Below are 14,591 nucleotides of genomic sequence, written 5' to 3' on the forward strand. Positions count from 1 at the left end.
GCATGCAGGAAAATTGGGAAATCTTACAAGCCCATATTTAAAAGTTTCAGAAAGTTGTAAGAATAAATGTAAACATTTTCCTTCGCCATCCATTCTCAGCCAGAGGCTGGGCGATTGAGAATTATGGGTAGGTGCGTTAAAGTAAATGGAAGCTATGTATTGATATTGTAATGACAATAATCTACAGATAGTTTATAGGTATTAGTTTATTAGTAAATCTCCTACTGCCTTTGTATATATCTCACTACAAATCTTATCACTGTTCACAGCCTTCCCTGAACATTATTCGCAAATCCTGTACCTAGGAGCTGCCACTAGGAGCTGATTTCGTTATCGTGGGATGGAGTAATTATCATCAACATTATGGAGAGCTTTACTCTTACCATGGCAACGGTACTCCATCCACCATATTTACAGATGTCTGCCACCCTGCAGACGACTCTAGCATTTCCAAGAACCGCTATCACAGTGGTTCCCGGATATCAATTGTAACTTTGATATATTTTTAAGATTTTGACACATCCTCTGGTTTACAAGTTCTTGTAAATCTGGGTATGCCTTAAAATCCATGGGAGTTGCATGGGAATACCTACTCAATGCCCATAGAACTCCTTCCATTGGCAGAGTAATGCAAAGCAGCCGTTTGAATTGCGTTGTGTTACTCCACGTATTTTACAGCCACTCAGAGCCACGCAAGGAGGCTTTCCATGGCTTCAAAGATATGCCTTATGGTTTACATTGCTCTTGCACCATGTTGCATGGTGCAAGAGCAATGCAAAAGACCTCATAAATAGCCCCCTACATTTCATGCAACGCAGAACAGAATGTGCCCTTGCTATGTTGGGTTCTGTGAATGTCTAGTAAATCCCGCCAGGATTTATGTATTTCTTCTTGGATCAACAAAACAAAAGAAAAGTAACACTGCTTTTGTGGTAAAACGAGGACAATGTAGGGCTCTTGACACTGGTGAGACATTTCAGCAAAGCTCCTATTTATTACAGCCCGAACGGAACAATGTAATCGTGATAATCAGGGGACATTCTCATCAATCTTTCATTATCTTTAAGCATGTATGTACCCACATGGTAGAAAGCATTAACTTATTTTCTTACTCGTAAAATTGCTTTGTCATTGGTTTTGTGTAAACATGGACTATTGATACTGCTTGATGGAGCTCTGTGTGATCTTAGGATCAAAACACAGTGAACTTTGGGAAATGTCACATCTACAACTGCATTGTCACATTCATTGTTCGATTTGGGTGGAATGACATGTGGGATAACATGTCCTATGTCATATATCTTAGGGATATTAAAATCAGTGAGGAGTTAATTTACCCTACCGAGGATTGACTTACAAAAACTTTGTAAGGCATAGCAGAGGGTATTTTAATCATTATAATACATAATCACACCATCACCATTCATCAAAGTCATAAGCAGTGAATTATCCCCGCCCATTTACGGGACCCCGGAGCTTATAACAATATATATATACATATATATATATATAAATATAATAACTAACTGCAGCCCTATAAAACCCCAACTAAAACAGGGGCAAACAGCCAGAAAATAACTCAGCCATACTCGTATAGTAACACATTGCTTAAGAAAATTTGTAATAGAGACCATACACTCAAATGGTTTCATACAAGAATTTCTTTATTTTGCAGAACAAGGAAAAAAACAAGTTTTTGAAGGCAGTTTGGCCCATAGGCTGCATAGGAATTACTGTCCTGGGAGAGAAAAGAAAACTGGCACCTCGCCTTTAAGACTTCCAAGAATCTAGGTACTTTGCCTTTAAGAACCTCAGAGAGCCCTATGCTCCCAGCATGCACCACAGGTGACAATTAGGTCAGTTCTTTTTGTAAAGGCAAATTAAATATATTTTAAAACCAGTACTAAACATTGCTAGACCGGGGAAGAGGGCGGGGTGCTTATGACTTTGATGAGTATACCCCTGGAAGAGAACTAGGATTACAGGTAAATAACTTATCCTTCTCTTCCAGGGGATACTCATCAATAGTCATAAGCAGTGAATAGAATAGCAAGCCCATACCCCACACTTCGCAGACTAGCTATGTAGAACTAGAAATAAAAACAATCTTAAAGTAATAGGTACCAACAATCAACCAAACAGATTCCTCAGAGATGCTTGACCTACTTGCGCATCTGTCTGAGTATCTGAATCTAAACAGTAATGGAAAGAAAAAGTATGAACAGACCGCCATGTGGCTGCTTTGCAAATTTCTGCTATGGGCACATTTCTGAGGAGAGCCGTAGTTGAGGCCTTTCCTCTGGTTGAGTGAGCTCTAGGCCTTCCTTAAAGAACTTTATTAGCTAACTGATAAGCCAAGGAAATACAAGAAACTATCCATCTTGAGATGGACCGCTTAGAGGCTGCTAAGCCCGTATTAATAGGACCATAATTGACAAATAATCTGTCCGTCTTTCTAATACCTTTAGTTTTATCTGGGTAGAACTTCAACACCCGCTTAAGGTCTAAAGAATGTAAGGCCCTTTCAGGGGGAGTAGAAGGATTGGGAAAGAAAGTAGGTAATGTGATTCCTTGATTGATGTGCAACTCTGACACCACCTTTGGCAGAAAACTAGGGTGAGTTCTAAGAACCACCCTATTTGCATGAAATACTGTGTAAGGTTCCTTACAGCACAGAGCTTGCAATTCACGAACAGAGGTAATTGCGACCAAGGAAGCCACTTTTCAAGATAAGTGCTGCAAAGAAGACTTATGTATTGGTTCAAAAGGTGTTCCCATCAGTTTGGTCAAGACCACATTGAGCTCCCACGGAGGAAAAGGTGCTCGCACTGGTGGATACAGCTTTTTTAGTCCTTCTAAAAAATCCTTTACCACTGGCATCTTAAAGAAAGAGCCCTGTGTAGGAGACTTTCTGTACGCTGTGATGGCTGCTAAGTGTACCTTGATGGAGGAAAATTACAGCCCTGACTTAGCCAGATATGACAAATATGGCAGTATGACTTGTTCCTGTCCAGAGACTGGGTCATGCCCATTATTCAAACACCAGATGTAGAAACGCTTCCATTTTAAAGCGTAGGAGGCTCTAGTGGAAGGTTTTTTAGCCTCCTTGAGGATGTTCATACAGTCATCTGACTTCAGGAGCCATGCTGTCAGCCGCAGCGAAGGAAGGCATGGACGGAACACTCTCCCTTGACTCTTGGACAGCAGGGCAGCCTCTGAGGTTGAACTTCGGAGAGCTGCAGAAGGTCCGGGTACTACCATTGGCGCAGCCACTACGAAGCTATCAGTATCATCCTGGAGTTGGTCTTGTAAAATTTGGTGATCACCACTGGAATGAGAGGCAGTGGGAGAAAGGCATAGAGCAAGTTCTGGAACCAGCTCATCAGCAGCGCATTCCTGCTCGAACCTGGTTAGGGAAACCTGGATGCGTAGGCGGGGCATTTGGCGTTTGTTGCGTCTGCGAACAAGTCTATGTCTGGAAAACCCCAGTGTTGAAAAATGTCGAGAGCAACGTCGTTGTTGAGCACCCAGTCATGCGCCTCTACAAACTCTCTGCTGAGGAAGTCCGCCTGAACATTTAGGGCACCCGGGACGTGAACTGCCTTGATGGTCAGATGTCTCACCAGTAACCACTTCCAAATTGCTTGCGACTCCTGGGACAGAATTCTGGATCTGGTGCCTCCCTGCTTGTTCAGGTAAAACATTTTTGTGGTGTTGTCTGTCTGAACCAAGAGGGAGTTGGATCTCAGAGACGGGAAGAAATATTTGAGAGCCAGCTGGACTGCTCTCAGTTCCAGGAAGTTGATATGATAACCCTTCTCTGTGTCCAAACACCGACCTTGCACTTGGAGGTGATCCATATTGGCACCCCAGCCCTGCATTGAGGCGTCTGTCACGATAGTTTGTGTTGGAGTCTCTTGGTGAAAAGGAACCCCCTGCAGAATATTCGCTCTCCTTGTCCACCACCTGATAGAGTCCTTGGCATACTGTGAAAGTGCAATCCGATCCCCCCACTTCCCTGAAGCCTGCGCCCACTGGTCCTCCAGAGCCTGCTGAAGAGGACGCATGTGTAATCGCGCTTTGGGGACAATGAAGATGCATGAGGCCATGGACCCTAGGAGAGAGGACACTTGTCTGACCGTAGGGAGAAGAGTCTGAAGAAGCTCTTGAGATTTCTTCCTGATAGATATGAACCTCTCCTCGAAGGACACACGTTTCCTTCCATGGTGTCCAGAGACGAACCCAGATAGTGAATGTTCTGAGTGGGGTTGAGAATCGATTTCTTGTAATTGACTCGAAGACCCAGATTGTTCAGAATGTGAAGAGTGACAGACAGATGCAACTGAAGAAGAGATGGAGTGGAACTCTTCAGAAGCCAGTCGTCGAGGCATGGATAAATGAAAATACCTTGTTTGCTCAGAAAAGCTGCCACCACTGCCATGCACTTTGAAAACGTTCTTGGTGCTGACCTAAGTCCAAATGGCAGAACTCGAAACTGATAATGATGCTGAGCCTCTTTGAAACGGAGAAACTTTCGATGCTTCCTGGACACTGGAATGTGGAAATAAGCGTCCTGCAAATCTATGGAGCACATCCAGTCTCCTGGATGTAAATGTGGGAAGATCTGGTGTAGAGCCAGCATCCGGAACTTTTACTTCCTTATGTATCTGTTTAAGATGCGAAGATCCAGAATAGGCCTGTACTCCACAGAAGGACTCTTTTTCTTGACCAGGAAGTAACGAGAGTGTATGCCCTGGCGCTTCTGATGAATTAGGACACGTTCTATGGCTTATTTTTCTAGAAGACTGCGTACCTCCTTTAGAAGTATGGGATGACACGATCAGAGAACCCTCTGAGGGATGGAAGGAGGAGGAGTCTTGAAACGTAGCAGATATCCATTTTCTACAATATTTAGCACCCACTTGTCGTTTGTTATCTTGCGCCTCTCCTCCAGAAAACTAACGATACTTCCTCCTACCGGAGTGGACAACACGTTTAGAGGAAGTAACTGCTCATTGTTTCGCTGGTTGTTTTGAGGTAGAGGCCTGTTGACTATTGTTGCCTCTTCCTCTCCCTGGACGTCTCTGTTGTAAATTAGACCTTTGCTGCTGCTGTTGACCTTGCGACGACCACTGGTTTGACTGACCTTTCTGCTGGAATTGACGTTTATCATTGGGACGAAAACGTTTGCAAAAGTCTTTCTCCTTTTCGAGACCAACTGCCTTAACTGTGTCCAATTCCGCTTTCATTTTTGTCATCTCCTCATCTGCATGAGGACAGAAGAGAGAAGAACCATCAAAAGGCAAGTTAGTGATTTATCACGGTACTTCTGGTTTAAGGCCTGTTAGTCGTAGCCATGCAGCCCGTCTTGAACAGATACCATGAGCGTATCTGTGAGCAGCCAAATCAGCCCTATCCGCTGAGGCGCTAATCACTGGATTAGCGACAAGACCTCCTTCTTGCAAGATTTCTCCAAAATCTTTTGGATCTTCTTTAGGAAGCTTGTCACCAAAACGACCCATGGAATCCCAGAAGGACCTGTTGTATCTTCCCAATAGAGCCGACGCACTGGATACCTTCATAAAAGAGGCTGATGTGTTGCACATTTTTCTTCCCATGGAATCCATCACTTTGCTGTCCTTATCAGGGGGAGCGGAGGATGAAGACATCGATGACCGAGTTTTTCTCTCCCCTGCCACAATGATGGAATCTGGGGGAGGATCTGAACGAAGGAATAATGGGTCCTGATCAGGAGCCTTGTACTTCTTAGCTATTCGCGAAGGCACAGACCCCACTATTGCAGGAGTAAGAAAAGTATGAGTGACAAGATCAATAATGCCAGGAACAAGTGGAAGCAAAGGCCTTGCTGAGGAACAGTGATGTAGGGTTTCAAAGATCACCGTGGTGGATACCTTAGGGACCAACATCACTATATTTAATTTGCTCGCTCCTCGACATAACACCTCATTGAAGGTAGTGAGATCGTCCACTGGTGAAACCCGTGATGGAGGTGTAGAAGTACAAGTAGGAGAGTAATCTCTCCTAGAGGACTTGGAAGACGAAGTAGACCTAGTGCGAGGTCTTCGAGGACTCCTCCTTGAAGAAGAATGCAAGGATCTAGATCTGTCCATTGAATGCCTCCGACGGGATCATGGAGAGCGTGATCTTGGTGGAGTTCTTCTTCTTGAAGATACCACAGTGGGTGTCCTCGATCTTCGTGGAGATCTCCGAGGAGTTCGAACTCGAGACTTTGAGAGACAGGAAGGAGAGTAGGTACAGGAGTAATCCGAACTAATACTGCTGATGGACTTAGCCTTCTTCCGCCGAGGATCTTTACCAACTTCCGGAGAGCCCTCCGGTGAAATCTGTACAATATTAAGTTCAGGTGACGAAGATCTTGAGGGAGAACGAGATGCACCGGCGACCTCCTCCGAGGCCCCAGCATGTTCTTTGTCCCTCGACGTCAATGGCCTCGAAGTCGACAACTTTCCCTCCCTCGACGTCGAATCACGATGATGCCCTTTAGGAGTCAAGGGCTGTGCAGATTTCAACGTCTTCACAGGAGACCTCGACGTCGATCTGGCATGACGTCGCCGAGATCTTGACCTTGAACGCCGTCGATGTCGTGGAGACTTCGACGTCGAACGCCGTCGACGTTGTGGTGATCTCGACGTCGAACTGTGTCTTACTCTCAACGTCCACAGGTCTTCGTGTCTCTTCAACGTCAGCAAGCTTCTCGATGTCGACCTACGATGAGGTGACGGAGAGTGTCTCAACGTCGATGGGGCTCTAGATTATGATACATGTTTCAACATCGATAGACCCACACCTTGGCCATTCCTCGGTTCAGAAGCAGGACGCTTCGACGTCGAGGCCTTTCTCGACGACGGAGACTTACGCCGTCTCGACGTCGGAGACTGTTCATGCCTTTTCTTCGACGGTGGCTGCAACGGCGAATAAGCTGGAATCTTTCTTTTTCTCGACGTAGTAGAGGCAGGCTGCAGAAGGTGTCGATGTTTCTGATGAGAGGAGGGCTCTTGATCCCCAAGGCCACTTTCTGGACGTGTTTTTCCTCTCTCCATCACCGCCTGAAGCCGAATCCTCTCTCTATCACGGAGTGTTCTTGAAGAAAACTTCTGGCAATGATAACAAGAGTCCACCTTATAAGAAGAAGGAAGACAGGCGATACACACAGAGTGTGGATCTGATCTAGCCATCTTTTTTCCACAAGATGGACAATTTCTGAAAAGAGCTGGCATTTTGACAGAAAAAGATGACAAGTTTCTGTTAGAAAAAGAAGAAAAATCTTCTTCCAGCACAAGAGAAATGCTAAACAGCAAGAAAATTAACAATTTCTGACTAAAAAGTAAAAAAAACTGTCGAGCTCAAGCTCCAGGATCCTCACAGAAGGAGTCGGAAAAAAGAACTGACCTAACTGTCACCTGTGGTGCATGCTGGGAGCATAGGGCTCTCTGAGGTTCTTAAAGGCAAAGTGCCTAGATTCTTGGAAGTCTTAAAGGCGAGGGGCCAGTTTTCTTTTCTGTCCCAGGACAGTAATTCCTATGCAGGCTATGGGCCAAACTGCCTTCAAAAACTTGTGTTTTTTTCCTTGTTCTGGAAAATAAAGAAATTCTTGTATGAAACCATTTGAGTGTATGGTCTCTATTACAAGTTTTCTTAAGTAATGTGTTACTATACAAGTATGGCTGAGTTATTTTCTGGCTGTTTGCCCCTGTTTTAGTTGGGATTTTATAGGACTGCATAGTTATTTATTATATTTATATATATGTATATATATTGTTATAAGCTCCGGGGTCCTGCAAATGGGCGGGATAATTCACTGCTTATGACTATTGATGAGTATCCAATGGAAGAGAAGCACTTAATTACTTGGTGACTTGCTCATTCATATGAAAGGGATAGCATGGTTGCCATCATGAAGAATAAAAGTATGTCTGTGATAAAGAAATATAAACAGGTTTTCAAACAGGGATTGCAGACTCCTATTTAATATATTATTTATATTTAGATATGATCATGACTCTTTGAAATGAGTTCATACTGATGGTCACATCACCACTCGCGTTTGTATAATTATACAATTAATGAAAAGGTATTGACATATAACACACTTACTATGTTTCTTGGGCAATCAACAGTTTTCTTCAAAATCGCCACCTCCAGTTTTATAGAAGTGATAATGAAATAACCGTTACAAATGGTATACTGAGGCTGTCTCTGCATGCAGGAAAATTGGGAAACCTTACAAGCCCATATTTTAAATTTTCAGAAAGTTGTAAGAATAAATGTACACGTTTTCCTTCGCCATCCATTCTCAGCCAGAGGCTGGGCGATTGAGAATTATGGGTAGTTGCATTAAAATTAATGGAAGCTATGTATTGAAATTGTAATGTCAATAATCTACTGACAGTTTATAGGTATCAGTTTATTAGTAAATCTCCTACTGCCTTTGTATATATCTCACTACAAATCTTATTACTGTTCACAGCCTTCCCTGAACATTATTCGCAGATCCTGTACCTAGGAGCTGCTACTAGGAGCTGATTTCGTTATCGTGGGATGGAGTAATTACTATCATCATTATGGAGAGCTTTACTCTTGCTATTGCGAGGGTACTCCTTCCACCGTTTTTACAGATGTCTTCCACCCTGCGGACAACTCTAGCATTTCCAAGAACTGCTATCACAGTGGTTCCCGGATATCAATTGTAACTTTAATAGATTTGTAAGATTTTGACCACTCCCAGGTTTACAAGTTCTTATAAATCTGGGTATGCCTTAAAATCCATGGGTGTTGCATGGGAATACCCACTCAACGCCCATGGAACTCCTTCCCATGGCAGAGCAATGCAAGGCAGCTCTTTGAATTGCGTTGTGTTACTCCGGTTTTTTAGAGCCACTCAGAGCCACGCAAGGTGGCTTTCCATGGCTTCAAAGATATGCCTTATGGTTTACGTTGCTCTTGCAACATGTTGCATGGTGCAAGAGCAATGCAAAAGGCCTCATAAATAGGCCCCTACATTTCATGCAACGCAGTTACTTACCTGTAACTACGGTTATCCAGTATTGGTATCTTTCATAGATTCACATGCCTGAATCATTCCCTGTCGCCGAGGCGGGAGTCCCACAGTAACAATATATACAAAAGCAGTGCCGTAGAAATTTTTTTTGTAGTAGGCTGTCAAGACTATACCCCTCAAAAGGCCCACAACTTAGCAGCCTATCTACCTCATTATATGAAAAGAACTGAAAAAGGAGTTCCAACCAATCAGCTGTCAGCACCCTCTAGAACCTTCCCAGTAGAGGCAGTTCTCCTCAGATTTTCCCAGCACAAGTGAGAAGTATGTATCCCTAATAAAGAACTGCTCTGCCGGGGAGGAGGGTGGGTGCATGTGAATCTATGAAAGGTACCAATACTTGATAACCGTAGTTACAGGTAGTTACTTGTTTTATTATCCAGTATTGGGGTATCTTTCATAGATTCACATGCCTGAATCAGAATAGCAAGCAGTAAAACCATATCTGTTGTTTGCGGAAGGTGGGCGACAAAGCGTAATGTAGATTTTCCTAGTATTTATGACGGAAAGTCTTAATTTTATTAAAGACACAGAGGCGAGTATTATGCCTTCTTTTCTTGCTTTATTTTAAATAGCAGCAAGATAAGTAAAAAAAAACACAATTCCCAGAAGGCACAGCAGAACAACTACTGGCCAATGGGATTGAATAAAACAAACAATAGATCAATCATAACCAGAGTAGTATATATGGCCAGTTCTGACCGCGAGTAGTCCTCTTTTCTTGTGCGAGAAAGTCAGTAAGAATGCATAAACAGTGGAATTATAGCAAACAAAATGCAAAAAGTCATAATCCAAGCAAATAAATCCTGAAGGAAAACCAGAACTGCAGGATAACGATGGAGGAAGGTCCAGCGGAATTGTGACGGAGGTCCAGATGAAGAAAGACAGTCCACAGAAGCAGTCGCAGTCCTAAGTGGAGGCTGGTGGCAAAGCCGGAGTTCCTAAGGGTGGGAAAGACAGACATCAATTAGTAAATGCAGAGGTGGGATAATACTCGCCTCCGTGTCTGTAATAAAATTAAGACTTTCCGTCATAAATACTAGGAAAATCTACATTTTATGTCAAGAACGGAGGCTCCTATTATGCTTGTTCAACGCATATTAACCACCAACGAAGAAGCAGTAACAACAGGTTTACAATAAAATGTCTTGAAAACAGTATCATTAGATCAATCTGCTGATTTCAGGATATCCTCCAAACGAGAGCCTGCCCAAAAGGCTTTAGAGGCCATAGCACCCCTAGCGGAGTGAGCACTAAAAGCGGTAGTGTAAATGCCCGCGAGGGACATAATCCAGCGTACCCAACGGGCCAACGTGGCAGAGGAAACAGGACGATGGGGTTTACGAAAAGAAATGAGCAATATCGAATGAGAGGAAGACCTGAGATCAGCAGTTTCCTGTTCGTAGATTTTTAGGCATTGACCAACACAGAGCTGTGGTTGGGAAGGGAAATAGGGGTAAAACACAGATTTCAAATTAGTTTTGGTACGCCTGTGAACCTGAAACAAAACACCAGAAGACGAAAATTGTCTGGAAGACAAATCCAAAGCTTTGACATCAGAGACACGTGTGATTGATATTAAACACAATAACATGGTAAGTTTGGCAGAAAGCATTTTGAGGGAGAGAGCATCATTGTCAGGCCATGAAACAAACAATTTGAAAACCAAATTAACATCCCATAAAAAGGAATACTTAGCCAACGGAGATTTTGAGAATCGAACTCCTCGAAGAAGGCGACACACCAAAGGGTGAGTACCTACCGGCTTATTGTCAATGGGACAGTGGTTCAGAGAAATAGCTGATCTGTAAAGGTTGACAGTGCGATAAGATTTGCCAGCACTGGCATCCAAAGCTAGGAAGTTAACCACAAAACTTACAGGGGCTGAAAAGGGATCGACAGACCGTTCCAGACACCAGCTTGACCATAAAGTCCGAGCTGACTTGTAGGCTCTGGAAGTGCCAGGGGCCCAAGCTTGGCTGATAAAGAGTGAAGCTTCCTGTGAAATAATGACGTCAGAAGTGGAAGACCGGAAATTTTCCAAGCTGAGAGAACTAGGGATCGGTCCAGGATCATGAAGTGGGGAAGGCCCAGAGGGTCTAGGAGGAGATCTTCGCTGAAGGGAAGAAGCACCGGAAAATCCACAGCTAGCTGTAGGAGCGAAGGGAACCAGATTTGAGACTGCCAGAAAGGAGCTAGAAGAACCAAGGAGGTCGACTGGCGTCGAACCTGGGCAAGTACTCTGTTGATCATCAGGAAAGGAGGGAAAGCATAATTGAGGTGAAGGGACCAGTCCTGAAGGAAGGCATCCGTCGCCAGAGCGAGAGGATCCGGTCTCCAACTGAAGAAAGCGGGAAGTTGGGAATTGAGACGAGAAGCAAAAAGATCGATAGAGAAGGGGCCCCATTTCTGGGAGAGAGAAAGGAAGACGGAGGGAAGCAGCTTCCAGTCGCTTGAATCTCTGAGATAACGAGAGTGCCAATCTGCAATGGCGTTGAGATTGCCTGGCAGGTACTCCACTCGAAGGGACAGTTTGTGTTGGAGACAGAATTCTCAAAGGCTCTTTGCTAGTTCTGCGAGAGGTTTGGATTTTGTGCCACCGAGATGGTTTATGTAGCGGACCGCAGAAACATTGTCCATCCGAAGAAGAATGGAACAGCTTGCTTTGTTCTTTGCCAGTCTGCGAATTGCAAATGAGCCTGCCAGCATCTCTAAACAATTGATGTGCAATGACGACTCCTCTGGAGACCATGTACCTCCAGTCGAGATTGAACCACATCGGGCGCCCCAACCCGACAGACTGGCATCTGATTCTAAGACAAGATCTGGGGCCATAACGAAGATCGTTCTTCCATGCCACGCATCTAAATGGTCGATCCACCATTGTAGCTCGATACGGGACTCTTGGTCTAACTGAATGAGATCGGAATACGCCAGACCTTGGCAGGGATGTCTTATCTTCAAACGTTGCAGGGCTCGATAATGAAGAGGCCCGGGGAAGATGGCTTGGATAGAGGCCGACAAAAGGCCCACGATTCTTGCAAGAGAACGAAGAGACACCTCGGAGAGACGGAGAACTTGACATAACTCTGACCAAATGGCTGAAACTTTGGCTTGCGGAAGATAAAGAGATGCGGTGGAAGAGTCCACGCGGAAGCCTAGGAACTCTATACTTTGAGAAGGAACTAACATGGATTTTTCGGAATTGATAAGGAAGCCAAGCTCGAGGAGAAGAGACTGAGTGACGTTGAGGTTGGACAGAAGAGTCTGTTTGTCAGTGTGCATGAGCAAGATATCGTTCAGATAAATGATGAGGCGAATACCTAGGGACCGAAGGTAAGACACCACAGGTTTCATCACCTTGGTGAAGCACCAAGGAGCGGAAGAAAGTCCGAAAGGAAGCGAACAAAACGGGTAGGTGACACCGAGCCACTGAAATTGTAGGTATTTCGTGTGAGATTCGTGAATGGGAATCGAGAGATAGGCATCTTGAAGGGATCGAAGGGAGCGATTTGGATAGCTCATTTGAGAAGGAAATTTTGGATTTCTTGTGAAACGAGCAGAGCTATGTCTGCGGAAAAAAACAATGGAGGAGGAAAAATAGTCTGGGAAGGAGGAGAATAGAATTCTATGAGATAGCCTTGGACAGAATTGAGGACCCAAGGGTCTGCTGTGAGAGAGCGCCACCTGTGAAGAAAAAGAGCTAGACGACCTCCAATCGGAGTTGAGGGGCTTACCTTGAATGTTGGCGTTGCTGTTGTTGTTACGGAAGCCTTTCTGTCCTCGGCCACGGAAGCCAAGACCTCGTTGGGGGTAGAACTGTGGCTTGTATTCCTGATAGCCGGAATTGGCTGCACCTCTGGAACCGTGGTTTTGATAACCGCGGCCGGAAGAGCGGTTCCTGTCTCTGCCGGCCCTGCCAAAAACCCGAGGGGTGAAAACTTTCTTGATGGAGAATTGGGCTTTGTCTAGGGAAGCAAAAGTAGAAACATAGCGGCTGAGATCCTTGACAAGGGAATCACCAAAGAGAAGTCCATCAGCCTTCACACCAGGATCCTGGGAAGCCAGGTTCGCCAACTTTGGATCTAACTTGATCAAGAGGCCCTTGCGGCGTTCATGAATGAGTGCGGCATTGGCATTGCCTAATAGGCAAAAGGATCTTTGAAGCCACAGAGAAATTTCCTCAGGGTTGAGGTCAGACCCCTCCAGGCGAGCTGTCTCCGCCATGTCCAGAACCCGGGCGAAGGGACCAGCAACGTCTAATAGCTTGTCCTGACAGGTGGACCAAGCTCTGTCAATGCCCTTACGAGGGTCCTTGCCGAATTTCGAAAAGAAAGTAAGGAGAGGCTGATCTATGGAAGGAGTAACAGTAATATGACAAGGTAAGGAAGGTTTGGGGCATTCGGACTTGAGTTTTGCTCTAACAGACTTGTCCAAGGGAAGACGGAGCTTTGAAGATATATATTCTCCCACATGGAGGAGTGGGGAACCATCCCGTAGAATTGGGGTGTCTGATGGACGAGGGATCAAACATAGGGTTGCCCTCTGAGTCAAGCACGGGCTGTGACGCAAAAGCATAGAATCTAGCTTTCTTGGGGGAAGGAGGATCAACAAACTGAAAAAGGTCTGCCAGGTCATCAGTGTCACCCATATCATCATCATCATCCATGTCAGGAATAGAGTCAATGACCAGCTTCATAGGAACCTCCACATTTTTAACCTTGGTTTTACTTTTTGTCATAGTAACCTTACACCCCTCCTTGCTAGGAGGCCTGGGAGGAACCGCGTCCTCAGTCGTATGCGAGGCGGACTCGCGACTCAAAGTGACACATTTTTAGAAAGAGAAGTGGAAGGTACCAGTTTACGCTTTCTGCTTTCCCCCGCAGAATGGGCCACAGCTTTGGTCATGAGGCTCATGAGGGAATTTTCCATGTGTTTAGAAACACGATTCATGGAAGCCTCAACAGCTGTCTCCACAGTCTTATTGATGAACTGACTGAGGTCAGTCTTAAAAGCTTCACTTTCATCATTATCCAGCTCTGGTGAGCTTGGAATCTCCATTATAAGCCTGAACTGGCAGAGGAAAGGGTTAAAAGAGAAGAACTTGAGGAAATGGGCGTGTACGAGACCGGAATGAGAGGAAACACTCCCCTGGGGGCGGGCACCGTGTCCATAGATGCGAGGAGGCCGGCCGAGAAACAGGAGCCACACAGAGCACCCCTGAGTGAAAACCCGGTGATGAGAAACGAAGCGGGAAGCGAGCGCAGTGGGAGAGACCACACGCTGCAGTGCGCGAGGGGGGGAAACGGACCCAACTGCGGGAACCGCTACGGCAGGCAAAATAGCGCGAGGAGCGCTCGAATATCACCAAAGAGCGTAATACAGTAAATACACAATAAATGCACAATAAAACCGTACATATAAGAGAAAGTAGTAAACATGACTTATCTGACTGCGTAGCAGCAAGAAAAGAGCACTACTCGCGCTCAGAACT

The 14,591-nt window shown here is 45.0% G+C and overlaps 1 pseudogene; it reads right to left on the minus strand.

Moving 5' to 3' along the window:
- Positions 1-4,840: 4,840 nt before the first annotated feature.
- LOC144783223 (uncharacterized) lies at positions 4,841-14,158 on the minus strand (annotated as a pseudogene).
- Positions 14,159-14,591: the final 433 nt, after the last annotated feature.

The sequence above is a fragment of the Lissotriton helveticus genome, chromosome 9, assembly GCF_964261635.1.
Source record: "Lissotriton helveticus chromosome 9, aLisHel1.1, whole genome shotgun sequence".
In the NCBI taxonomy this organism is placed as follows: Eukaryota; Metazoa; Chordata; class Amphibia; order Caudata; family Salamandridae; genus Lissotriton; species Lissotriton helveticus.